This window comes from Pleurodeles waltl, chromosome 9, assembly GCF_031143425.1.
Source record: "Pleurodeles waltl isolate 20211129_DDA chromosome 9, aPleWal1.hap1.20221129, whole genome shotgun sequence".
Taxonomy (NCBI): domain Eukaryota; kingdom Metazoa; phylum Chordata; class Amphibia; order Caudata; family Salamandridae; genus Pleurodeles; species Pleurodeles waltl.
Window position 1 is genome coordinate 1,187,342,763 of NC_090448.1, and position 23,975 is coordinate 1,187,366,737.

Below are 23,975 nucleotides of genomic sequence, written 5' to 3' on the forward strand. Positions count from 1 at the left end.
TGTCCACGTTCTATCCTCCGCCTCATCCTTCCAAAGAGGAAGAAAGACTGCACCGTCTGGACCCAAAGAGAGCGTTGAGCTTCTTTATTGATAGAACAAAGGATTTCAGGCTGGAGGATCAGCTGTTTATTGGATATGTGGGCAAGAGGAGAGGAAAGGCAGTCCACAAGAGAACACTATCCAGGTGGGTTGTTCTTTGCATTAAAATCTGTTACTCTTTGGCAAAGAAGGATCCTCCTGAGGGCATTAGAGCTCATTCCACCAGAGCTAAGTCGGCCACTTCGGCCTTGGCCAGAGGTGTTCCTGTGGTCGACATCTGCAAGGCCGCAACTTGGTCGTCCCTTCACACTTTTGCAAAACATTACTGTTTGGATTCTGAGGTTAGAAGGGACGGCCATTATGCACAGTCAGTGCTGCAGGATTTCTTGGTTTGACCATTTAGGCACCCACCGCCGGGCGTGGTACTGCTTTGGGACTCTATTCATTAGGTGAGGAATCCACAGGTAGTTGTATCCATCAGAAGAACGAGTTACTTACCCTCGGTAACGACTTTTCTGGTTGATACATTAGCTACCTGTGGATTCCTCACGGTCCCACCCGCCTCCCCGTTGCCCTTCTGGTCTTACCAAGTAATCCTTGAGTACGCTCCTCTTGGTCTTTGAGGGTGCAATAGATGTTGTATATATTATATTTATATATATCTTTGTGTATATACTTGATGTGTATATATATTTTAAAAGGAGAGAGTTATATATATATATGAAAGATTTACAGTTATTCATGCAATGTTGTGTATTTTTACAATGTAATGGGATGTTGCCTTGCACTTTCATTGCATTGCCTGGTTGTTCTCATGCACGTAAAAAATGATTGGTACTGACGTCCGCACGTCGTCGAGGACCTCTTATTGCCTGTATGACGTCAGACGGCGTCGCGTGGGCTAGAGTGACGTCCTCGTCGACGTGCAGAGACTAGTAAGAAGATTTCCGTCGAATGCTGGCGCCATGGGAGTATTCATTAGGTGAGGAATCCACAGGTAGCTAATGTATCCACCAGAAAAGTTGTTACCGAAGGTAAGTAACTCGTTCGTTTGTGGCACACTGGACTGCTCTGAGTGGCCAGTGCCAGCAGGTGACGTCAGAGGCTCCTGCTGATAGGCTCTTACCTCTCTTGGTAGCCAGTCCTCCTTCCTAGGTAGCCAAACCTCTTTTTCTGGCTATTTAGGGTCTCTGCTTTGGGGATCTCACCAGATAACGAATGCAAGAGCTCACCAGAGTTCCTCTGCATCTCCCTCTTCACCTTCTGTAAAACGATCGACCGCTGCCTGCTCAGGACGCCTGCAAAACCGCAACAAAGTAGCAAGACGACTACTAGCAACCTTGCATCGCTTCATCCTGCCAGGTTTCTCGATTGTTTCCAGGTGGTGCATGCTCTGGGGGTAGCCTGCCTCCTCTCTGCACCAGGAGCTCTGAAGAAATCTCCTGTGGGTCGACGGAATCTTCCCCCTGCAACCGCAGGCAACAAAAGACTGCATCACCGGTCCTCTGGGTCCCCTCTCAGCACGACGAGCGTGGTCCCTGGAACTCAGCAACTCTGTCCAAGTGACTCCCACAGTCCAGTGACTCTTCAGTCCAAGTTTGGTGGAGGTAAGTCCTTGCCTCCCCACGCTAGACTGCATTGCTGGTTACCGCGTGATTTCCAGCTGCTCCGGCTCCTGTGCACTCTTCTAGGATTTCCTTCGTGCACAGCCAAGCCTGGGTCCCCGACACTCTAACCTGCAGTGCACAACCTTCTGAGTTGTCCTCCGGCGTCGTGGGACTCCCTTTTGTGACTTCGGAAGGACTCTGTTCACTTTTCTTCTAAGTGCCTGTTCAGGTACATCTGCGGGTGCTGCCTGCTTCTGTGAGGGCTCCCTGACTGGCTGGGCGCTGTAGGAAAGTACCATCTTGCCTGGCATGTTACCCCCATTTTTCACTGTATATATGTTGTTTTAGTTGTATGTGTCACTGGGACCCTGGTAACCCAGGGCCCCAATGCTCATAAGTGTGCCTGAATGTGTTACCTGTGTAGTGACTAACTGTCCCACTGAGGCTCTGCTAATCAGAACCTCAGTGGTTATGCTCTCTCATTTCTTTCCAAATTGTCAATAACAGGCTAGTGACCAATTTTACCAATTTACATTGGCTTACTGGAACACCCTTATAATTCCCTAGTATATGGTACTGAGGTACCCAGGGTATTGGGGTTCCAGGAGATCCCTATGGGCTGCAGCATTTCTTTTGCCACCCATAGGGAGCTCTGACAATTCTTACACAGGCCTGCCACTGCAGCCTGAGTGAAATAACGTCCACGTTATTTCACAGCCATTTTACACTGCACTTAAGTAACTTATAAGTCACCTATATGTCTAACCTTTACCTGGTAAAGGTTAGGTGCAAAGTTACTTAGTGTGAGGGCACCCTGGCACTAGCCAAGGTGCCCCCACATTGTTCAGGGCCAATTTCCCTGACTTTGTGAGTGCGGGGACACCATTACACGCGTGCACTACATATAGGTCACTACCTATATGTAGCTTCACAATGGTAACTCCGAATATGGCCATGTAACATGTCTATGATCATAGAATTGCCCCCTCTATGCCATCCTGGCATAGATGGCACAATCCCATGATCCCAGTGGTCTGTAGCACAGACCCTGGTACTGCCAAACTGCCCTTCCTGGGGTTTCACTGCAGCTGCTGCTGCTGCCAACCCCTCAGACAGGCATCTGCCCTCCTGGGGTCCAGCCAGGCCTGGCCCAGGATGGCAGAACAAAGAACTTCCTCTGAGAGAGGGTGTTACACCCTCCCCCTTTGGAAAATGGTGTGAAGGCAGGGGAGGAGTAGCCTCCCCCAGCCTCTGGAAATGCTTTCTTGGGCACAGATGTGCCCAATTCTGCATAAGCCAGTCTACACCGGTTCAGGGGACCCCTTAGCCCTGCTCTGGCGCGAAACTGGACAAAGGAAAGGGGAGTGACCACTCCCCTGACCTGCACCTCCCCTGGGAGGTGTCCAGAGCTCCTCCAGTGTGCTCCAGACCTCTGCCATCTTGGAAACAGAGGTGCTGCTGGCACACTGGACTGCTCTGAGTGGCCAGTGCCGCCAGGTGACGTCAGAGACTTCTTGTGATAGGCTCCTTCAGGTGTTGCTAGCCTATCCTCTCTCCTAAGTAGCCAAACCCTCTTTTCTGGCTATTTAGGGTCTCTGTCTCTGGGGAAACTTTAGATAACGAATTCAAGAGCTCATCTGAGTTCCTCTGCATCTCTCTCTTCACCTTCTGCCAAGGAATCGACTGCTGACCGCGCTGGAAGCCTGCAAACCTGCAACATAGTAGCAAAGACGACTACTGCAACTCTGTAACGCTGATCCTGCCGCCTTCTCGACTGTTTTCCTGGTGGTGCATGCTGTGGGGGTAGTCTGCCTCCTCTCTGCACTAGAAGCTCCGAAGAAATCTCCCGTGGGTCGACGGAATCTTCCCCCTGCAACCGCAGGCACCAAAAAGCTGCATTACCGGTCCCTTGGGTCTCCTCTCAGCACGACGAGCGAGGTCCCTCGAATCCAGCAACTCTGTCCAAGTGACTCCCACAGTCCAGTGACTCTTCAGTCCAAGTTTGGTGGAGGTAAGTCCTTGCCTCACCTCGCTAGACTGCATTGCTGGGAACCGCGACTTTTGCAGCTACTCCGGCCTCCGTGCACTTCCGGCGGAAATCCTTTGTGCACAGTCCAGCCTGGGTTCACGGCACTCTAACCTGCATTGCACGACCTCCTAAGTTGTTCTCCGGCGACGTGGGACTTCTTTGTGCGACTTCGGGTGAGCACCATTTCACGCATCCTCGTAGTGCCTGTTTCTGGCACTTCTCCGGGTGCTACCTGCTGCTAAGAGGGCTCCTTGTCTTGCTCGACGTCCCCTCTACCTCTTGGTCCAATTTGCGACCTCCCGGTCCCTCCTGGGCCACAGCAGCGTCCAAAAACGCTAACCGCACGATTTGCAGCTAGCAAGGCTTGTTGGCGTTCTTTCGGCGGGAAAACACTTCTGCACGACTCTACAAGGCGAGAGGGATCCGTTCTCCAAAGGGGAAGTCTCTAGCCCTTTGCGTTCCTGCAGAAACCGCAGCTTCTTCTGTCCAGTAGAAGCTTCTTTGCACCCGCAGCTGGCATTTCCTGGGCATCTGCTCATCTCCGACTTGCTTGTGACTTTTGGACTTGGTCCCCTTGTTCCACAGGTACCCCAGATTGGAAATCCAGCGTTGTTGCATTGTTGGTTTGTGTCTTTCCTGCATTATTCCTCTAACATGACTTCTTTGTCCTTTGGGGAACTTTAGTGCACTTTGCACTCACTTTTCAGGGTCTTGGGGAGGGTTATTTTTCTAACTCTCACTATTTTCTAATAGTCCCAGCGACCCTCTACAAGGTCACATAGGTTTGGGGTCCATTCGTGGTTCGCATTCCACTTTTGGAGTATATGGTTTGTGTTGCCCCATCCCTATGTGTCCCCATTGCATCCTATTGTAACTATACATTGTTTGCACTGTTTTCTAAGACTATAGTGCATATTTTTGCTATTGTGTATATATATCTTGTGTATATTTCCTATCCTCTCACTGAGGTTACACTCTGAGATACTTTGGCATATTGTCATGAAAATAAAGTACCTTTATTTTTAGTATAACTGTGTATTGTGTTTTCTTATGATATTGTGCATATGACACTAAGTGGTACTGTAGTAGCTTCACACGTCTCCTAGTTCAGCCTAAGCTGCTCTGCTAAGCTACCATTATCTATCAGCCTAAGCTGCTAGACACCCTATACACTAATAAGGGATAACTGGGCCTGGTGCAAGGTGCAAGTACCCCTTGGTACTCACTACAAGCCAGTCCAGCCTCCTACAGGCGCCCCCTCTGTTTCCTCCTCCAAGTGGCGACATCCTGATCCCTCCTGGGCCACAGCAGCACCCAAAAACCTCTACTGTGACCCTTGCAGGTAGCAAGGCTTGTTTGCGGTCTTTCTGCGTGGGAACACCTCTGCAAGCTTCATCGCGACGTGGGACATCCGTCTTCCAAAGGAGAAGTCCCTAGCTCTCTTCTTTCTTGCAGAACTCCAAGCTTCTTCCACCCGGTGGCAGCTTCCTTGCACCCACTGCTGGCATTTCCTGGGCTCCCGCCCACTCTCGACACTGTCGCTCCTATTGGACTTGGTCCCCGTGTCTTACAGGTACTCAGGTCCGTAAATCCACTGTTGTTGCATTGCTGGTGTTTGTTCTTCCTGAAGAATCCCCCTATCACAACTTCTGTGCTCTCTGGGGGTAGTAGGTGCACTTTACACCTACCTTTCAGGGTCTTGGGGAGGGTTATTTTTCTAACTCTCACTATTTTCTAATACAAGGTCACATAGGTTTGGGGTCCATTCGTGGTTCGCATTCCACTTTTGGAGTATATGGTTTGTGTTGCCCCTATACCTATGTGCTCCTATTGCAATCTACTGTAACTTTACATTGCTTGCATTACTTCTCTTTGCTATTAGCTTCATAATTTTGGTATTGTGTACATATATCTTGTGTATATTTCCTATCCTCTCACTGAGGGTACACTCTGAGATACTTTGGCATATTGTCATAAAAATAAAGTACCTTTATTTTTAGTATAAGTGTGTATTGTGTTTTCCTATGATATTGTGCATATGACACTTGTGGTACTGTAGGAGCTTCACTCGTCTCCTAGTTCAGTCTAAGCTGCTCTGCTAAGCTACCATTATCTATCAGCCTAAGCTGCTAGACACCCTATACACTAATAAGGGATAACTGGGCCTGGTGCAAGGTGCAAGTACCCCTAGGTACTCACTACAAGCCAGTCCAGCCTCCTACAGTACTTTAGTAGGCAGGACAATCAGTGCTGCGGGCCACCTAGTAACATTTAACTTACTGACCCTGGGTAAATGGTATACCATTTTACAAGGGACCTACAGGTAAATTAATTATGCTGATTGTGTATACACCAGTGTTACCATGATTTAGGGCAGAAGCACATGTACTTTGGCACTGGTCAGAAGTGGTGAAGTGCTCAGAGTCCCAAGGCCAACAAAAAGACTCAGCAAAAATATGAGGCACGCAGACAAACAGTTTGGGGGAAGACCACCCTAAGGCTGACCGGTCTAACGGAGGTCTTGTGAGACCTGTCGGAGAGAGGTCTTGTGAGACCTGTCGGAGAGATATCTTGTGAGACCTTGGAGAGACATTGGCCCTCATTCTGACCCTGGCGGTCTTTGACCGCCAGGGCGGAGGACCGCGGGAGCACCGCCGACAGGCCGGCGGTGCTCCAATGGGGATTCCGACCGCGGCGGTAAAGCCGCGGTCGGACCGGCACCACTGGCGGGCTCCCGCCAGTGTACCGCCGCCCCATTGAATCCTCCACGGCGGCGCAGCTTGCTGCACCGCCGCGGGGATTCCGACCCCCCCTACCGCCATCCAGATCCCGGCGGTCCGACCGCTGGGATCCGGATGGCGGTAGGGGGGGTCGCGGGGCCCCTGGGGGCCCCTGCAGTGCCCATGCCACTGGCATGGGCATTGCAGGGCCCCCGTAAGAGGGCCCCTACATGTATTTCACTGTCTGCTGCGCAGACAGTGAAATACGCGACGGGTGCAACTGCACCCGTCGCACAGCTTCCACTCCGCCGGCTCGATTCCGAGCCGGCTTCATCGTGGAAGCCTCTTTCCCGCTGGGCTGGCGGGCGGTCTGAAGGCGACCGCCCGCCAGCCCAGCGGGAAAGTCAGAATTACCGCCGCGGTCTTTCGACCGCGGAACGGTAATCTGACGGCGGGACTTTGGCGGGCGGCCTCCGCCGCCCGCCAAGGTCAGAATGAGGGCCATTGTGTGAGACTTTGGAGAGAGGTCTAGTGAGACCTGGGAGAGAGGTCTTGTGAGACCTGGGAGAGAGGTCTTGTGAGGCCTGGGAGAGAGGTCTTGTGAGGCCTGGGAGAGAGGTCTTGTGAGGCCTGGGAGAGAGGTCTTGTGAGACATGGGAGAGAGGTTTAGTGAGGCCTGGGAGAGTTGTCTTGTGAGATCATTGAGAGGTCTGAGAGAGAGGTCTTGTGAGATGTGGGAGAGAGGTCTTGTGAGATGTGGGAGAGAGGTCTTGTGGAATGTGGGAGAGAGGTCTTGTGAGATGTGGGAGAGAGGTCTTGTGAGATGTGGGAGAGAGGTCTTGTGAGATGTGGGAGAGAGGTCTTGTGGGATGTGGGAGAGAGGTCTTGTGGGATGTGGGAGAGAGGTCTTGTGGGACGTGGGAGAGAGGTATTGTGGGACGTGGGAGAGAGGTATTGTGGGACGTGGGAGAGAGGTCTTATGGGACGTGGGAGAGAGGTCTTGTGGGACTTGGGGAGATCTTGGGAGACTTGTTGGGGAGGTCTTGGGAGACTTGTCGGGGAGGTCTTGGGAGACTTGTCGGGGAGGTCTTGGGAGACTTGTCGGGGAGGTCTTGGGAGACTTGTCGGGGAGGTCTTGGGAGACTTGTCGGGGAGGTCTTGGGAGACTTGTCGGGGAGGTCTTGGGAGACTTGTCAGGGAGGTCTTGGGAGACTTGTCAGGGAGGTCTTGGGAGACCTGACGGCGAGGCCTTGCGAAAACTGAGAGAGCTGGCTTGTGACACCTGTCAGAGAGGTCTCGTGAGACCAGTGGGTGAGAGGGCTCGTGAGAACAGTGGGTGAGAGGTCTCGTGAGACGTGGGTGAGAGGTCTGAGAGGTCTTGTGAGACCAGTGGGTGAGAGGTCTCGTGAGACCTAGGAGAGCGATTTTGTGAGACCTGGGAGTGATCTTGTGAGACCTGGGAGAGAGGTTTGTGCGGCCTGGGAGTAGTACTTTGTAAGGGGTGGTTCTTTGGTCAGGTTGGAGACATCAATGATATCAACTGAGTCAATGAAATGTTTTAGTATGTTTTTATTAGAGGTTTTAGATTTTTCTTGCCCACATATACTGATTCAGTCTCTTGAAGGATTTCTGTTCTCCCTTTTGTTTTATGTCTTTCCTTTTTCTTTTCTTCTTCTTTCTTAACTTTTCCGTTCTCTTTCTTCTGGTTACGTAATGTCTTTTTCTTTGCTTGTTCTCTGTTCTAGGCTTGTCTCTCCGTGATACCAAACACCGTTGCAGGGCCCAGAAAGCAAGAACAAAACCAAGGGACAAGGTAAGTGGTCTTCCTTTCTTTACTGTTAATGAATGATTAGGAGGAGTGGGGGTGGGGAAGAAACACCCAGTGAGTGTATATAGAGATTCCGGTGTATCAAGAACCAATACGTAGGTATATTTTTCTTGTGGAATCTAGAAAACAAATAACTGTTCTCTAGGTGTGCCACCACTCCGTCAGGTTTCAAGAAAGGGGGGGGGGTTGTGTTAGTGAGCAGAGGGGAAAGAGCGAATGGGAGAGACAACAAAACTATACAGCTTACTGTTCTCTTTCTACTTCTCCCTCTTTTATCCCCACCCCCTCCCTTACCACCAGTACCCTGTAGGATCAGAGAAGCAGGCACGTACCTGCGTAAGCCACGTCCCTTCAGGGACATGGAGGGGTCTGTGGTTTTGCGTCCTGATCTTCGGTGGCATTTCCTCCCGAGGTAGCGTCTCAGATTCCCTGCCTTTGTCTCCTCGCGTCTTTGGTGTTTCTGCGCTCGCATCTCTGTCGTCATTTTCTTAGCTTCTCTGCTCCACTACCGGCTCAGCCGCGTCTTCCGAGTTCAACCTCCTTTTAACCTGGATGTCCGGGCTATAGAAAAGCGCTTCTGCTTCCTGGCCGTCGATGGTTCCCCCGGGGTATCGTGTTACTGATCCCAGGTTATCGTCGCAGAACAGAGCCTTCCGGACTCTGTTATATACACTCTCCCTAGGAGAGGGCTGTTCGAGACCCTGACCTATGGGATGCCGGGAAAGGTAGTTCGCAGTACATAACTGGCTCCCTGGTAGATGACGTACCTGAAATGTAAATGGTTGAAGTTCCATAAACCACCGCAATATTCTTGGATTGGTATCCTTGTGTCGTGACCACCAGGTAAGAGGTGCATGATCAGGATGTAATACAAAAGGGTGGCCCAGGAGATAGTATTGGAGATTTTCTATTGCCATTCGATTGCCAGGCGTTCTCTTTCAAAAACAGGGTGTTGTTGATCCCGTGGTAAGAGTTTCCTGCTGATGCACACAATGGGATGGTTGTTATTTTGTTCATCGTTTTGAAATAGGACGGCACATATCCCCACATCGGAGGCGTCTGTCTGTAGATAGAATCCTTTGGCGAAATCAGGACAATGCAATACAGGCTCAGTGGTCAGGCTTCTTTTGAGAACTTCGTAACTACAGTGTTGTAAGGGGCTTAACGCCTTTATCTTTGAGGGCTGTTCTTTTTTTAATAGGTCAGTTAAGGGGGCGGCTAAGGTGGAATAGTTCGGAATGAACCATCTGTAATAGCCCACTAATCCCAAAAAGGATCAGATTTCTTTTTTTGAAGTCGGGGTTGGTACCTTGAGAATGGCTTCTACTTTATCTAACTGAGGTCTGATCTGGCCCTTCCCTATGTGATAGCCGAGTTAAGAGATATTATTGCATGACAACTTACACTTCTCTGGATTAGCTGTGAGTCCCGCTTTTCTTAATGTATGGAATATGTTGTCTAAATGAAATACATGTTCATTCCAAGATTCACTATTAATCATAATATCAAGATATGCAGCAGCATATTCAGACTGTTGTCGTAATAACCTGTCCATCAGTCTATGAAATGTTGCAGGAGCCCTGTGTAACCCAAAAGGAAGGACTGTAAAATGGTACAATCCAGATGGAGTAGAAAAAGCAGTTTTTTCTTTATCAGAGGTACACAGGGTAATCTGCCAGTAACCCTTAGCAAGATATAACGTGGACATGTATTGGGCTTTGCCCAGCATTTCGAGTATTTCATCAACCCGTGGAATAGGGTAAGTATCAAATTGTGATATATTGTTTAGTTGTCTAAAGTAGATACAGAATCTAACAGACCCATTTGGGTTTGGTACCAAAACCGACTGGGGAGCACCAAGGACTCACTGAGGGTTCTATAATGCCCATCCGTAACATATTTTGAACTTCTTGTTCTAACAATATTTTCCAAGCTTCTGGTATTCTATAGGGGCGGAGGCGAACTATTTTCCCTGCTTGAGTCCTAATATGGTGTTGGATCAAGGGAGTTTTTCCTGGGGTTCCAGAAAACAAGAGTCTATATTTATGTACCACCTCTTGTAACTGTTTTTGTTGTTCAGGAGGACAAGGGGAATTGACAGAGGGTGTATCTTTTATTTGTTCATTGGGTGCTGGACATAGGTTGATTTCTAGTGTTGTTATATTATTGATAAGGAACCCTGTTCTAGGAGGATTTTGAGGGTCATTGGCGTCTTCCCATTTTTTAAAATAGATTTATGTGATCAATCTGTGTTTTCTTTGGGTTTTCAGATAATTAGATTTTATAGGTAACCGGGCTTATTGTTTCTAGAACATTATAGGGACCCTGCCATTTGGCCAAGTTTATTTTCAGAGATAGGCAATAGAATGAGTACTTTTCGCCCGGATGGAGCTGTCTAAGGGTTGTGTTTTTGTCATAATATTTGTTTTGTTTTTCTTGTGCCTTCTCGAGAAGGATTCGGACGTCTTCCCACACTGTATGTACTTGATCTTTGAATTGTTGCGTATATTCAAGGAGATCTTTATTGTCGTTTTCCTCTTCCTCCCACATCTCCGCAGCAATGTCTAAGAGAGTTCTGGGTTGACTTCCAAAAACCAACTCGAAGGGGCTATGACCAGTAGAGGACTGCACATGCGTTCTTATGCAATAGAGAACTAAGGGTAACTTTTTGTCCCAGTCTTTACCTGTGAGAAAGTAGCCTCTTTCTAGCAAGGTTATACCCCCACTTTTGGCCTGTTTGTGAGTGTGTGTCAGTGTTTTTTGTACTGTGTCACTGGGATCCTGCTATCGAGGACTCCAGTGTTCATAGATAAAAACCTATATGTCAGTGAGTTTTGCCTGTCTCACTGGGATCCTGCTAGCCAGGACCCCAGTGCTCATAGTTTGTGGCCTAATGTGTTCCCTGTGTGATGCCTAACTGTGTCACTGAGGCTCTGCTAACCAGAACCTCAGTGGTTATGCTCTCTAAGCTTTTAAATTTTTCACTGTAGGCCAGTGACTTCATTTACCAATTTCTATTGGCATACTGGACCCCCCCATATAAGTCACTAGTTTATGGTACCTAGGTACCCAGGGCATTGGGGTTCCAGGAGATCCATATGGGCTGCAGCATTTTCTTTTGCCACCCATAGAGAGCCCAGGCAAACCCTTACACAGGACTGCCATTGCAGCCTGGATGAAATAGTGCACACACTATTTTGCAGCCATTTTCACTGCACTTAAGTAACTTATAAGTCACCTATATGTCTAACCTTCACTTGCTGAAGGTTAGGTGCAAAGTTACTAAGTGTGAGGGCACACTTGCACTAGCAAAGGTGCCCCCACATAGTTCAGGGCCATTTCCCCGGACTTTGTGAGTGCAGGGACACCATTACACATGTGCAAGACATATAGGTCAATACCTATATGTAGCTTCAAAATGGTAACTCAGAACAAAGCCATGTAACATGTCTAAGATCATGGAATTGTCCCCCTATTCCAAATCCAGTATTGGAGAGCTAATTACGTGCATCCTGAGGGCTCCACCATGGACCCCCAGTTCTAGCTAACCAGCTCACTGAGGCTTGCAATGCAGCTACAGCTGCTACCACCTCACAGACAGGGTTCTCCCCCCTGGGGTCTGGGCAGCCCAGTCACAGGAAGGCAGAGCAAAGCATTTCCTCTGAGAGCAGGGTGTTACACCCTCTCCCTTTGGAAATAGGTGTTACAGGCTGGGGAGGGGTAGCCTCCCACAGCCTCCGGAAATGCTTTGAAGGGCACAGATGGTGCCCTCCTTGCATAAACCAGTCTACACTGGTTCAGGGACCCCTTGTCCCCTGCTCTGGTGGGAAACTGGACAAAGGAAAGGGGAGTGACCATTCTCCTGTCCATCACCACCCCAGGAGTGGTGCACAGAGCTCCTCCAGTGTGTCCCAGACTTCAGCCATCTTGCTTTGGAAGGTGTGGGGACACTCTGGAGGACTCTGAGTGGCCAGTACCAGCAGGTGACGTCAGAGACCACTCCTGATAGGCCCACACCTGAAAAGGAGCCAATCCCCCTCTCAGGGCTACTTAGGGTCTCTCCTGTGGGTTCTCTTCAGATTCTGCTTGCAAGTTTCTTTCAGGAATCCTCTGCAACAATTCCAGACTCTTCTGACCTCGGATCAACCGCAGCCTGCTCCAAGAAACGCTGTAACTGCAACAAAGTGTCTACAAGAGACACTTTTCTTCAGCAACCTCAGTTCCAAGTCAGCAACTGCAATAGTTTCCACAGTGTGCACGCTCTGGGGACTCCCTGCCTTCATCCTGCACCAGAAGGACTGAAGAAATCTCCCATGGAGTGCCGGAATCACTCCTCTGCTCCAAGCAGGCATCTTCCAAGTCGACGACCGGTACCCTGGGACTCCTCTCACCACGACGAGCGTGCTCCTAAGGACACCACAGAGGATAGACATCATCGACATAGACTGTCCCGAGGTCCTGCTGATGCAATTTGGAGGAGGTAAGACCTTGCCTTCCCCGAGAACTACTGTACCCCTGTGTACTGTGTCTTCTTCGCATCCTGAGGCCTCTGTGCACTCTTTGCAAAATTCCTTCGTGCACAGCCTGGCCCAGGTCCCCAGCATTCCATCCTGCGATGCTCAACTCGCTGAGTTGTTCTCCAGCGGCGTGGGACCTTCTTTTGTTGTGCTGCATCAACTGCATTTTTCACCTCCTTTGAACACGGACCCTGCGACTCCTGGGGGTGCTGGCTGGCATCCTGGGGACTTTCTAAAGTGCTGAGAGTCCCCTCTTGGTCCTCACACAGAGTTGAGGCCCCCAGGTCGCTCCTGGATCCATCCAGCGCCTTTTTGATGAAAAATGCACTTTTGTCATAGCCAAGGCTTGCTGGCGACTTCCAACACGAAATCTCATCTGCAACGATCTTCACACCATTGGACATCTTTTGCATCACGCAGGAACCCGCTGGCATCTTCCTAGGGTGCATTCCTGCAGTCTCCGACTAACCAGGAACTCTTCTTTTGCACCCTCTTCTCAGTTGGCAGGGGCTCCTGTCCTTCCTTGAAGTTCTATCGACTTCTGGACTTGGTCCCCTTCTTTTGCAGGGCATCCGGTCCAATAATCCAGCAGTTGTTCTTTGCATACTTGGTTGGCTGCTGGAAAATCCCCAAAATGAGGTGTATTGTGTCCTAAGGAAATTTGCAGTACTTTACTTCTGCTTTTCTGGACTCTGGAGTGGGGTAATTTACATACCTTTACTGTATTCTTACTCTCCCAGCGATTCTGCACACACTACACTTGTCTAGGGAGGAATTTGTGATTCACATTCCACTGTCTTATTATATGGTTTGTGTTGCCCCTAGACCTATTTTCTTCCATTGCATTCTATAGGATTTCCTACTGTTTGCATTGTACTATGACTATTTACTTGTCTAATTTTGGTGTCAAGTGTATATACTGTGTATAATACTTACCTCCAGAAGGAGTATTTTCTCTAAGATATTTTTGGTACTGTGTCACCCAAATAAATACCTTTTTTTTGTTGGTATAACTATAAGTGGTATTGCATGAGCTTTGCATGTCTCCTAGTTCAGCCTAAGCTGCTCTGCTATAGCTACCTCTATCAGTCTAAGCTGCTAGAACACTACTAAATTTCACTAATAAAGGATAACTGGACCTGGTATAAGGTGTAAGTACCCAAGGTACCCACTACAAACCAGGCCAGCCTTCTACATCACTGGAATCTGTAATGGTTTTTTTCAACAGCGTTTTTAAAGTGCGATTGTACCGCTCTACAAGTCCATCCGTTTGGGGATGATAGACGGAAGTGAGTATCTGGGTCAACCCTAATATCTGACATATTTGGGCCCCCAGACGAGACATAAACGGGGTGCCCTGGTCCGTGAGAATCTCCTTGGGGAATTACACCTGTGAAAAGAACCCTATCATAGCATGAGCCACGCTTTTGGTGGTCATGCTAGTCAGTGGGATGGCTTCTGGGTACCTTGTCGCGTAGTCAACTAAAACTAGGATATACATATAACCTCTTGAGGAGGTGTGTAGCGGGCCCACTATGTCCATACCCACCCTGGAAAAAGGAATATCAATAATGGGTAAAGGGAACAAAGGTGCTTTCTTTTGGGGACCTGGATTTACCAATTGACACTTTGAGCACTGCTGACAGAATCAGCATATCTCTGAGAAGACCCCGGGCCAATAAAAGCAGCGTAAGAGATATTCCTCCATCTTCTCACGTCCGAAATGGCCACCCCCATATGGCTATGGGCCAGATGCAAAGTTTGAGTGAGATAGGTTTGGGTACCACCAACTGTATTTTCTCTTAGTTATTGTGTTTGGTCATTCTATATAATAGCCCTTTCTGGACTAGAAAATACGGACCCATCTGTCCTGACTTCTCTGTGACAGCGGACTCCCACGCATGTTGTAGGGTAGGAGCTTCTCTTTGACTGGTGCGAAAAGGAGGTAGGGAGGCCAACACTACCTTACTAGGGTCGTTCCCCATGGTGGATAGCTTTTGCGTTTGGTGTAGTTTCTTTACTTCTTGTTTCACTTTTTTTACTTAGTTTATGTCTTTCTTTTCCGGGAGTAATGTGTGTTTGTAAAAAGGGAGCTTCTTCCCACCATAAGTCTTTCTTGTCTCTACTCCGGATACCAACAGTTCGGGGAAGTGGGCATAATCGGTGCCTATGATGACTTCCTCAACTAGATGTACAATAACCCCCATCATAATTGTGTCTGTCTTACCATTCCATTCAATGGAGACAAGGGCTAAAGGATATTGCTTCATGTCTCCGTGAACACAACAAATAGATACGGATTCAGTTGGTGCCTGTGTCGTTGTGTCCACTAGACTTGCCCTAAGTACTGAGTGGCTACACCCAGAGTTGATTAATACACTAGTGGTTTGGCCATTAACTCTCATCTCTTTCATATACTGGGATGAATCTTTCCCTGTATAAAACATCTTCCCACGCGTGACCCCAATTTCCATGGGTTCTGGTTTTTCGTCCTTTTGAGAACAATTGCGGGCAATGTGTCCCCATTCACCGCAGTTATAACACTGGGGTTGCTGATTAGGATTTTTCTCTGTGACTGTAGAGAGGAGTGCTTCTTCGGGTCCTTTAAATAGTTTTGGACGATAGGAGGGTTCAGAGAGGTGATTTCCCGTAGAGTGCCCCTTTTGTATTCCTAGTTTAAATTCAGGAGCCCGATGGTACGCAGAAGCCAAATCTATTGCTGTAGTGGTATCTATGTTGGGATGTTGTTTAATCCAGTTCTGAGTCGTTGAGGGTAAGGCTTCCAGGAACTGCTCGAGTAACTTAGAACTGCTCGAGTAACTTAATCTGAATTACTTTGTCCCAATCTGTGCCAATGGGTCCCAGCCATTTTAATCCGAGATCTTGTATCCAAAAATAGAGGGCACAAGGATTTTCCATGGGGTTCCATTTGGTCTTCCGGAACTTGAGTCGATAATATTCCGTATCGAACCCAACCCGCTCTAGTGTACCCTTCTTTATGTCTGGATAGGGGGTTGTACCTCCGGGGTTTACAGTTTGATACACTGCTTGTAAAGTTCCTGTAAAGAGGGGAGCTACGTATTGGCCCCACCTGTCTTCTGGCCAAGTGGCAGACGTGGTTACCCTCTCAAAGTTTGTAAAGAACGCGTGTGGGTCTTCTCCTTCTTGGAATTTCTGAAGGACGGATCTAGGGATGTTGGGTTGCAGCAATCGTATCTGTTAATTTTTGTAGGGAGGTTTCGTGCTCTAACTGGTTATTGGCTATTATCATAGCCTGACGTTTTAGAGCATTTTGAAGTGTGTCTCTATCATTCCGTGCCTCTCTTTGTTGTTCTTCCCATACGACCTGCAAGTGACGCTGACCTTCGGCCAACCTTTGAACCATATCTTATAATGTAGGTTTAGCTTCCATTCTTCTTATGTACTAGTAGGTCTTCTCTGCATATTTCGTCTCCTAACTCACTTCTGACACCACTGTAAGGGGGGTTCTTTGGTCAGGTTGGAGACATCAATGATATCTACTGAGTCACTGAAATGTTTTAGTATGCTTTTATTAGAGGTTTTAGATTTTTCTTGCCCACATATACTGATTCAGTCTCTTGAAGGATTTCTGTTCTCCCTTTTGTTTCATGTCTTTCCTTTTTCTTTTCTTCTACTTTCTTAACTTTTCTGTTCTCTTCTGGTTACGTAATGTCTTTTCCTTTGCTTCTTCTCTGTTCTAGGCTTGTCTCTCCGTGATACCAAACACCGTCGCAGGGCCCAGAAAGGAAGAACAAAACCAAGGGACAAGGTAAGTGGTCTTTCTTTCTTTATTGTTTATGAAGTATTAGGAGGAGTGGGGGTGGGGAAGAAACACCCAGTGAGTGTATATAGAGATTCCGGTGTATCAAGAACCAATACGTAGGTATATTTTTCTTGTGTAATCAAGAAAACAAATAACCGTTCTCTAGGTGTGCCACCGCTTTGACAGGTTTCAAGGGGGGAGGGGCGGGGTTTGTGAAACCTAGTGGATGTTAGTGAGCAGAGGGGAAAGAGTGAATGGTAGAGACAACAAAACTATACAGCCTACTGTTCTCTCACTCCTTCTTCCCCCTTTCTTTCTCCCCACTCCCTCTCTTACCACGAGTACCCTGTAGGGTTAGAGAAGCAGGCACGTACCTGCGTAAGCCACATCCCTCCAGGGACGTGGCTGGTTCTGTGGTTTTGCGTCTCAACCTTCGGTGGCGTTTCCTCCCGAGGTAGCGTCTCAGATTTCCTGCCTTCGTCTCCCCACGTCTTCGGTGTTTCTGCGCTCGCATCTCCGTCGGCGTCTTCTTCGCTTCTTTCCTCCACTCCCGGCTCGGCCGCGTCTTCCGAGTTGAACCTCCTTTTAACCCAGACGTCCGGGCTATAGAAAGCGCTTCCGCTTCTTGGCTGTCGATGGTGCCCCCGGGGTATCGTGTTACCTATCCCAGGGTATCGTCGCAGAACAGAGCAGTCCGGATTCAGTTACATGGTTTACTTGTAAAATAATAATAGCTGGTATCCAAAACCCTGCTCAGACACCCACAGCTGGCGCTATAAAATGGCAGAGCACGGATTGCGAGGGTGCAGTCCAGAACCATCCTCAGGCCTCTAAGTCACTGCCAAGCACTTCCTGCCCCAGTATCTCCCACTTAAAGGTGTCTGCTTTTTCCTTGGTGACAGATTTTTGGTGTTTCTTTTCCTCAGTCTTTTCGTTTTGTTTGTGTTTTCCACTGTTATTTCGCCACACCTAACATTTCGGGAGACTAAGTGCCGGCCCTCAAAAATAAGTGCTGGTGCCCCCATCGGCTCAAACTAAGCACTGCCTGGGAAAGAGGTCTTGGGAGGCCTGCCAGAGACATCTAGTGAGAGCTATCATAAAGGTCTTGGGAGGCCTGTCAGAGAGGGCTTGGGAGGCCTGTCAGAAAGAGATCTTGGGAGCTGTCAGAGAGGTCTTGGGAGGCCTGTCAGAGAGGTCTTGGGAGGCCTGTCAGAGAGGTCTTGGCAGGCCTGTCAGAGAGGGCTTGGGAGGCCTGTCAGAAAGAGGTCTTGGGAGCTGTCAGAGAGGTCTTGGGAGGCCTGTCAGAAAGAGGTCTTGGGAGCTGTCAGAGAGGTCTTGGGAGGCCTGTCAGAAAGAGGGCTTGGGAGGCCTGCAGGTCTTCGAGGCCTGTCAGAGAGGCCTTGGGAGGCCTGTCAGAAAGAGATCTTGGGAGGCCTGTCAGAAAGAGATCTTGGGAGGCCTGTCAGAGAGGTCTTGGGAGGCCTGTCAGAAAGAGATCTTGGGAGGCCTGTGGGAGAGAGGTCCTGGGAGGCCTGTCAGAGAGGTCTTGAGAGGCCTGCCAAAGGGAGGTCATGGGAGGCCTGTCAGAAAGAGATCTTGGGAGGCGTGTCAGAGAGGTCTTGGGAGGCCTGTCAGAAAAGTCTTGGGAGGCCTGTCAGAGGGAGGTCTTGGGAGGCCTGTCAGAAAGAGATCTTGGGAGGCCTGTCAGCGAGAGGTCTTGGGAGGCCTGTCAGAAAGAGATCTTGGGAGGCCTGTCGGAGAGGTCTTGGGAGGCCTGTCGGAGAGGTCTTGGGAGGCCCGTCGGAGAGGTCTTGGGAGGCCTGTCGGAGAGGTCTTGGGAGGCCTGTCGGAGAGGTCTTGGGAGGCCTGTCGGAGAGGTCTTGGGAGGCCTGTCGGAGAGGTCTTGGGAGGCCTGTCGGAGAGGTCTTGGGTGGCCTGTCGGAGAGGTCTTGGGAGGCCTGTCGGAGAGGTCTTGGGAGGCCTGTCAGAGAGGTCTTGGGAGGCCTGTCAGAGAGGTCTTGGGAGGCCTGTCAGAGAGGTCTTGGGAGGCCTGTCAGAGAGGTCTTGGGAGGCCTGTCAGAGAGGGCTTGGGAGGCCTGTCAGAAAGAGGGATTGGGAGGCCTGTCAGAGAGGTCTTGTGAGACCTGTAAGAGAGGTCTTGTGAGACCTGTAAGAGAAATGTTGTGAGACCTATCAGAGAGGTCTTGGGAGGCCTGTCAGAAAAGTCTTGGGAGGCCTGTCAGAGGGAGGTCTTGGGAGACCTGTAAGAGAGGTCTTGGGAGACCTGTAAGAGAAATGTTGTGAGACCTATCAGAGAGGTCTTGGGAGGCCTGTCAGAAAAGTCTTGGGAGGCCTGTCAGAGGGAGGTCTTGGGAGGCCTGTCAGAGGGAGGTCTTGGGAGGCCTGTCAGAGGGAGGTCTTGGGAGGCCTGTCAGAGGGAGGTCTTGGGAGGCCTGTCAGAGGGAGGTCTTTGGAGGTGTTGGGAGGCCTGTCAGAAAGAGGTCTTGGAAGGCCGGTCAGAAAGAGGTCTTGGGAGGCCTGTCAGAAAGAGGTCTTGGGAAGCCTGTCAGAAAGAGGTCTTGGGAGGCCGGTCAGAAAGAGGTCTTGGGAGGCCAGTCAGAAAGAGGTCTTGGAAGGCCGGTCAGAAAGAGGTCTTGGAAGGCCGGTCAGAAAGAGGTCTTGGAAGGCCGGTCAGAAAGAGGTCTTGGGAGGCCGGTCAGAAAGAGGTCTTGGGAGGCCGGTCAGAAAGAGGTCTTGGGAGGCCGGTCAGAAAGAGGTCTTGGGAGGCCGGTCAGAAAGAGGTCTTGGGAGGCCGGTCAGAAAGAGGTCTTGGGAGCTGTCAGAGGGAGGTCTTGGGAGCTGTCAGAGGGAGGTCTTGGGAGCTGTCAGAGAGGTCTTGGGAGGCCTGTCAGAAAGAGGGCTTGAGAGGCCCGGAGGTCTGTCAGAAAGAATGCTTGAGAGGCCTGTCAGAGGGAGATCTTGGGAGGCCTGTCAGAAAGAGGGCTTGGGAGGCCTGTCGGAGAGGTATTGTGAGACCTGTAAGAGAGGTCTCGTGAGACCTGTAAGAGAGGTCTTGTGAGACCTGTAAAAGAAATGTTGTGAGACCTATCAGAGAGGTCTTGGGAGGCCTGTCAGAGACGGCTTGGGAGGCCTGTCAAAAAGAGGTCCTGGGAGGCCTGTCAGAAAGAGGTCCTGGGAGGCCTGTAAGAAAAGTCTTGTGAAATCTATCAGAGAGGTCTTGGGGGGCCTGTCAGAGAGGTCTTGGGCGGCCTGTCAGAGAGGTCTTGGGCGGCCTGTCAGAGAGGTCTTGGGAGGCCTGTCAGAAAGAGGTCTTGGGAGGCCGGTCAGAAAGAGGTCTTGGGAGGCCTATCAGAGAGGTCTTGGGAGGCCTGTCAGAGGGAGGTCTTGGGAGCTGTCAGAGAGGTCTTGGGAGGCCTGTCAGAAAGAGGGCTTGAGAGGCCTGGAGGTCTTGGGAGGCCTGTCAGAAAGAGGGCTTGAGAGGCCTGTCAGAGGGAGATCTTGGGAGGCCTGTCAGAAAGAGGGCTTGGGAGGCCTGTCAGAAGTCTTGAGAGGCCTGTCGGAGAGGTTTTGTGAGACCTGTGAGAGAGGTCTTGTGAGACCTGTAAAAGAAATGTTGTGAGACCTGTCAGAGAGGTCTTGGGAGGCCTGTCAGAAGGAGGTCCTGGGAGGCCTGACAGAAAGAGGTCCTGGGAGGCCTGTCAGAAAGAGGTCTTGGGAGGCCTGTCAGAAAGAGATCGTGGGAGGCCTGTCAGAAAGAGGACCTGGGAGGCCTGTCAGAAAGAGGTCTTGGGAGGCCTGTCAGAAAGAGGTCTTGGGAGGCCTTTAAGAAAAGGTTTGTGAAATCTATCAGAGAGGTCTTGGGGGGCCTGTCAGAGAGGTCTTGGGGGGCCTATCAGAGAGGTCTTGGGCGGCCTGTCAGAGAGGTCTTGGGTGGCCTGTCAGAGAGGTCTTGGGCGGCCTGTCAGAGAGGTCTTGGGAGGCCTGTCAAAGGGAGGACATGGGAGGCCTGTCAAAGGGAGGTCTTGGGAGGCCTGTCAGAAAGAGGTCTTGGGAGGCCTGTCAGAAAGAGGTCTTGGGAGGCCTGTCAGAAAGAGGTCTTGGGAGCTGTCAAAGAGGTATTGGGAGGCCTGTCAGAAAGAGGGCTTGAGAGGCCTGTCAGAAAGAGGGCTTGAGAGGCCTGTCAGAAAGAGGGCTTGAGAGGCCTGTCAGAAAGAGGGCTTGAGAGGCCTGTCAGAGGGAGATCTTGGGAGGCCTGTCAGCAAGAGGGCTTGAGAGGCCTGGAGGTCTGTCAGAAAGAGGGCTTGAGAGGCCTGTCAGAGGGAGATCTTGGGAGGCCTGTCAGAAAGAGGGCTTGAGAGGCCTGTCGGAGGGAGATCTTGGGAGGCCTGTCAGAAAGAGGGCTTGGGAGGCCTGTCGGAGAGGTTTTGTGAGACCTGTAAGAGAGGTCTTGTGAGACCTGTAAAAGAAATGTGAGACCTATCAGAGAGGTCTTGGGGGGCCTGTCAGAAAGCGGTCTTGGGAGGCCTGTCAGAAAGCGGTCTTGGGAGGCCTGTCAGAAAGCGGTCTTGGGAGGCCTGTCAGAAAGAGGTCTTGGGAGGCCTGTCAGAAAGAGGTCCTGGGAGGCCTGTCAGAAAGAGGTCCTGTGAGGCCTGTCAGAAAGAGGTCCTAAGAGGCCTGTCAGAAAGAGGTCTTGGGAGGCCTGTAAGAAAAGTCTTGTGAAATCTATCAGAGAGGTCTTGGGGGGCCTGTCAGAGAGGTCTTGGGGGGCCTGTCAGAGAGGTCTTGGGAGGCCTGTCAGAGAGGTCTTGGGAGGCCTCTCTGAGAGGTCTTGGGAGGCCTGTAAGAAAAGTCTTGTGAAATCTATCAGAGAGGTCTTGGGAGGCCTCTCTGAGAGGTCTTGGGAGGCCTGTCCGAGAGGTCTTGGGAGGCCTGTCCGAGAGGTCTTGGGAGGCCTGTCCGAGAGGTCTTGGGAGGCCTGTCCGAGAGGTCTTGGGAGGCCTGTCCGAGAGGTCTTGGGAGACCTGTCCGAGAAGTCTCAGTAGATCTGAGAGAGAGGTCTTGGGTCACCTGGGAGACCTGAGAGAGAGGTTTTGGGAGACCTGTCGGAGAAGTCTTGAGTGACCTGGGAGACAAGAGGAGAGGGGTCTTTGTAACAAGGCACTGTAATCTGTTAGCATGAGTAGTTCTGTGGGGTGCCCCTACCTCTGTAGAGAGGGGGTTTTCCAGGCCACAGGCCTGTACTGTGAGGTGCCCTTGCCTCTGTAGATCGGGGGGTTTCCAGGCCACAGTCCTGTACTGTGGGGTGTCCCTGACTCTGGAGAGGGTGGGGTTTCCAGGCTACATACATGTACTGTGGGGTGCCCCAGTCTCTGGAGAGAGTGGGGTTCCAGGCTACAGGCATGTACTGTGGGTGCCCCTGCCTCTGGAGAGAGTGGGCTTTCCAGCCTACAGGCATGTACTGTGGGTGCCCCTGCCCCTGGAGAGAGTGGGGTGTCCAGGCCACAGGACTGTACTGTGTGGTGCCCCTGCCACTGGAGAGAGTGGGGTTTCCAGGTTGCAGGCCTGACTGTGGGGTGCCTCTGCCACTGGAGAGAGTGGGGTTTCCAGGCTACAGGCATGTACTTTGGGGTGCCCCTGCCCCTGGAGAGAGGGGGTTTCCAGCCTACAGGCATGTACTGTAGGTGCCCCTGCCTCTGGAGAGTGTGGGGTTTCAGGCATGTACTGTGGGGTGCCACTGCCTCTGGAGAGAGTGGGGTTTCCAGGTTGCAGGCCTGACTGTGGGGTGCCCTGCTCCCCGCCTCTGGAGAGAGTGGGGTTTCCAGGCTACAGTCTGTTCTTCTGTGGGGGGGGGGGGGGGGGGGGGCTGCTCCCTGCCTCTGGAAAGAGTGGGGTTTCCTGTCCAGAGGCCTGTACTGTGGGGTGCCCCGCCTCTGGAGAGAGGGGGTTTCCGGCTCCAGGTCTGTTCTTCTGTGGGGTGCCTCTAGGTTGAGGTTGGTTTCCAGGCCACAGGCCTGTACTTTGGGGTGCCCTGCTCCCTGCATCTGGAGAGAGTGGGGTTTCCAGCTGGCCACAGGCCTTGCACTTCTTTGGGGTGCCGCTGCTTGTGGTGAGAGTGGCACTTCCAGGCCGCAGGTGGGACTTGAGCTCCGGGGGGGTTGGTACCAGTGGGTTCCCTTCACCCATCCCAGCGGCACCGAGATAGCGCCAACCACGGAACCCGAGAGTTGCGGTGTTGCCTGAATCCAAATTCATTAAGGGCGGAAACCCAGGGAGCCCGAGCTGTCGGATCGAAGGGGGGATTTCCTCGTTATCCCATTTAATCAGAATAAGACCCCCATGAATATTCATGCAGACAGCTGGTGGGCCGAGGCCTGCGGGGGGGGGGGGGGGGGGTGGAGGGGGTGGAGCATTGAACGCAGCTTAAAACATGAATGCAGTTTAAGCAAAGTTTGCAAGTCCCGGGTCTTCTGCGCGCAGAGAAGTCACGGGCCTGTGATGGGGGCGGCTCGAGGACTGGCAGGGGGTGGCACGGGGCGCCACGTTGGACCTGTTTCAGGGCTGCAGAAGGAGAGCGCGGGCCGGTCATGGGAGGGATTTCCGCACTCCGGGGCCTTAATTTTGTAGCTGAATAATGAGGAGTCTTGGAAAGCAATTAACTCTCAGGCGACGAGATGTGAATGGAAAGCAATGCAATGGCAGGCAAGGGCGAACGGGAGGGGCCGAGAGTGCCAGGGGGTGAGGAGGGGGCTGTGCCAGGGGGTACAGAGGGGTCCAGGGAGGTGAGGAGGGGCCTGTGCAGAGGGGTCTAGGGTGGTGAGGGGGCTGTGCCAGGAGGTGAGGAGGGGCCTGTGCCAAGGGGTACAGAGGGGTCTAGGGTGGTGAGGGGGCTGTGCCAGGAGGTGAGGAGCGGCCTGTGCCAAGGGGTACAGGGAGGTGAGTGGCCTGTGCCAAGGGGTGCAGAGGGGTCTAAGGTGGTGAGGGGGCTGTCCCAGGATGTGAGGAGGGGCCTGTGCCAAGGGGTACAGAGGGGTCTAGGGTGGTGAGGGGGCTGTGCCAGGAGGTGAGGAGCGGCCTGTGCCAAGGGGTACAGAGGGGTCCAGGGAGGTGGGTGGCCTGTGCCAAGGGATGCAGAGGGGTCTAGGGTGGTGAGGGGGCTGTGCCAGGAGGTGAGGAGCGGCCTGTGCCAAGGGGTACAGAGGGGTCCAGGGAGGTGGTTGGCCTGTGCCAAGGGATGCAGAGGGGTCTAGGGTGGTGAGGGGGCTGTGCCAGGAGGTGAGGAGCGGCCTGTGCCAAGGGGTACAGAGGGGTCCAGGGAGGTGGGTGGCCTGTGCCAAGGGATGCAGAGGGGTCTAGGGTGGTGAGGGGGCTGTGCCAGGAGGTGAGGCGGTGCCTGTGCCAAGGGATGCAGAGGGGTCCAGGGAAGTGAGGAG

At 51.5% G+C, this 23,975-nt stretch overlaps 1 protein-coding gene across 3 annotated transcripts in view; it reads left to right on the plus strand.

Annotated features, from left to right (window-relative positions):
- The window catches only part of MIPOL1 (mirror-image polydactyly 1), an 845,661-nt gene that overhangs the window by 177,637 nt on the left and 644,049 nt on the right, over window positions 1–23,975 (plus strand). For 2 of the 3 annotated variants that reach the window (XM_069209144.1, XM_069209146.1), the window contains exons 4-5: window positions 8,141–8,208; window positions 16,463–16,530. The gene's annotated coding sequence lies outside the window, so the exon portion shown is untranslated. Of the gene's footprint in view, window positions 1–8,140; window positions 8,209–10,781; window positions 10,884–16,462; window positions 16,531–23,975 lie in introns of all 3 variants that reach the window. The other variant, XM_069209145.1, reaches the window with a different exon arrangement.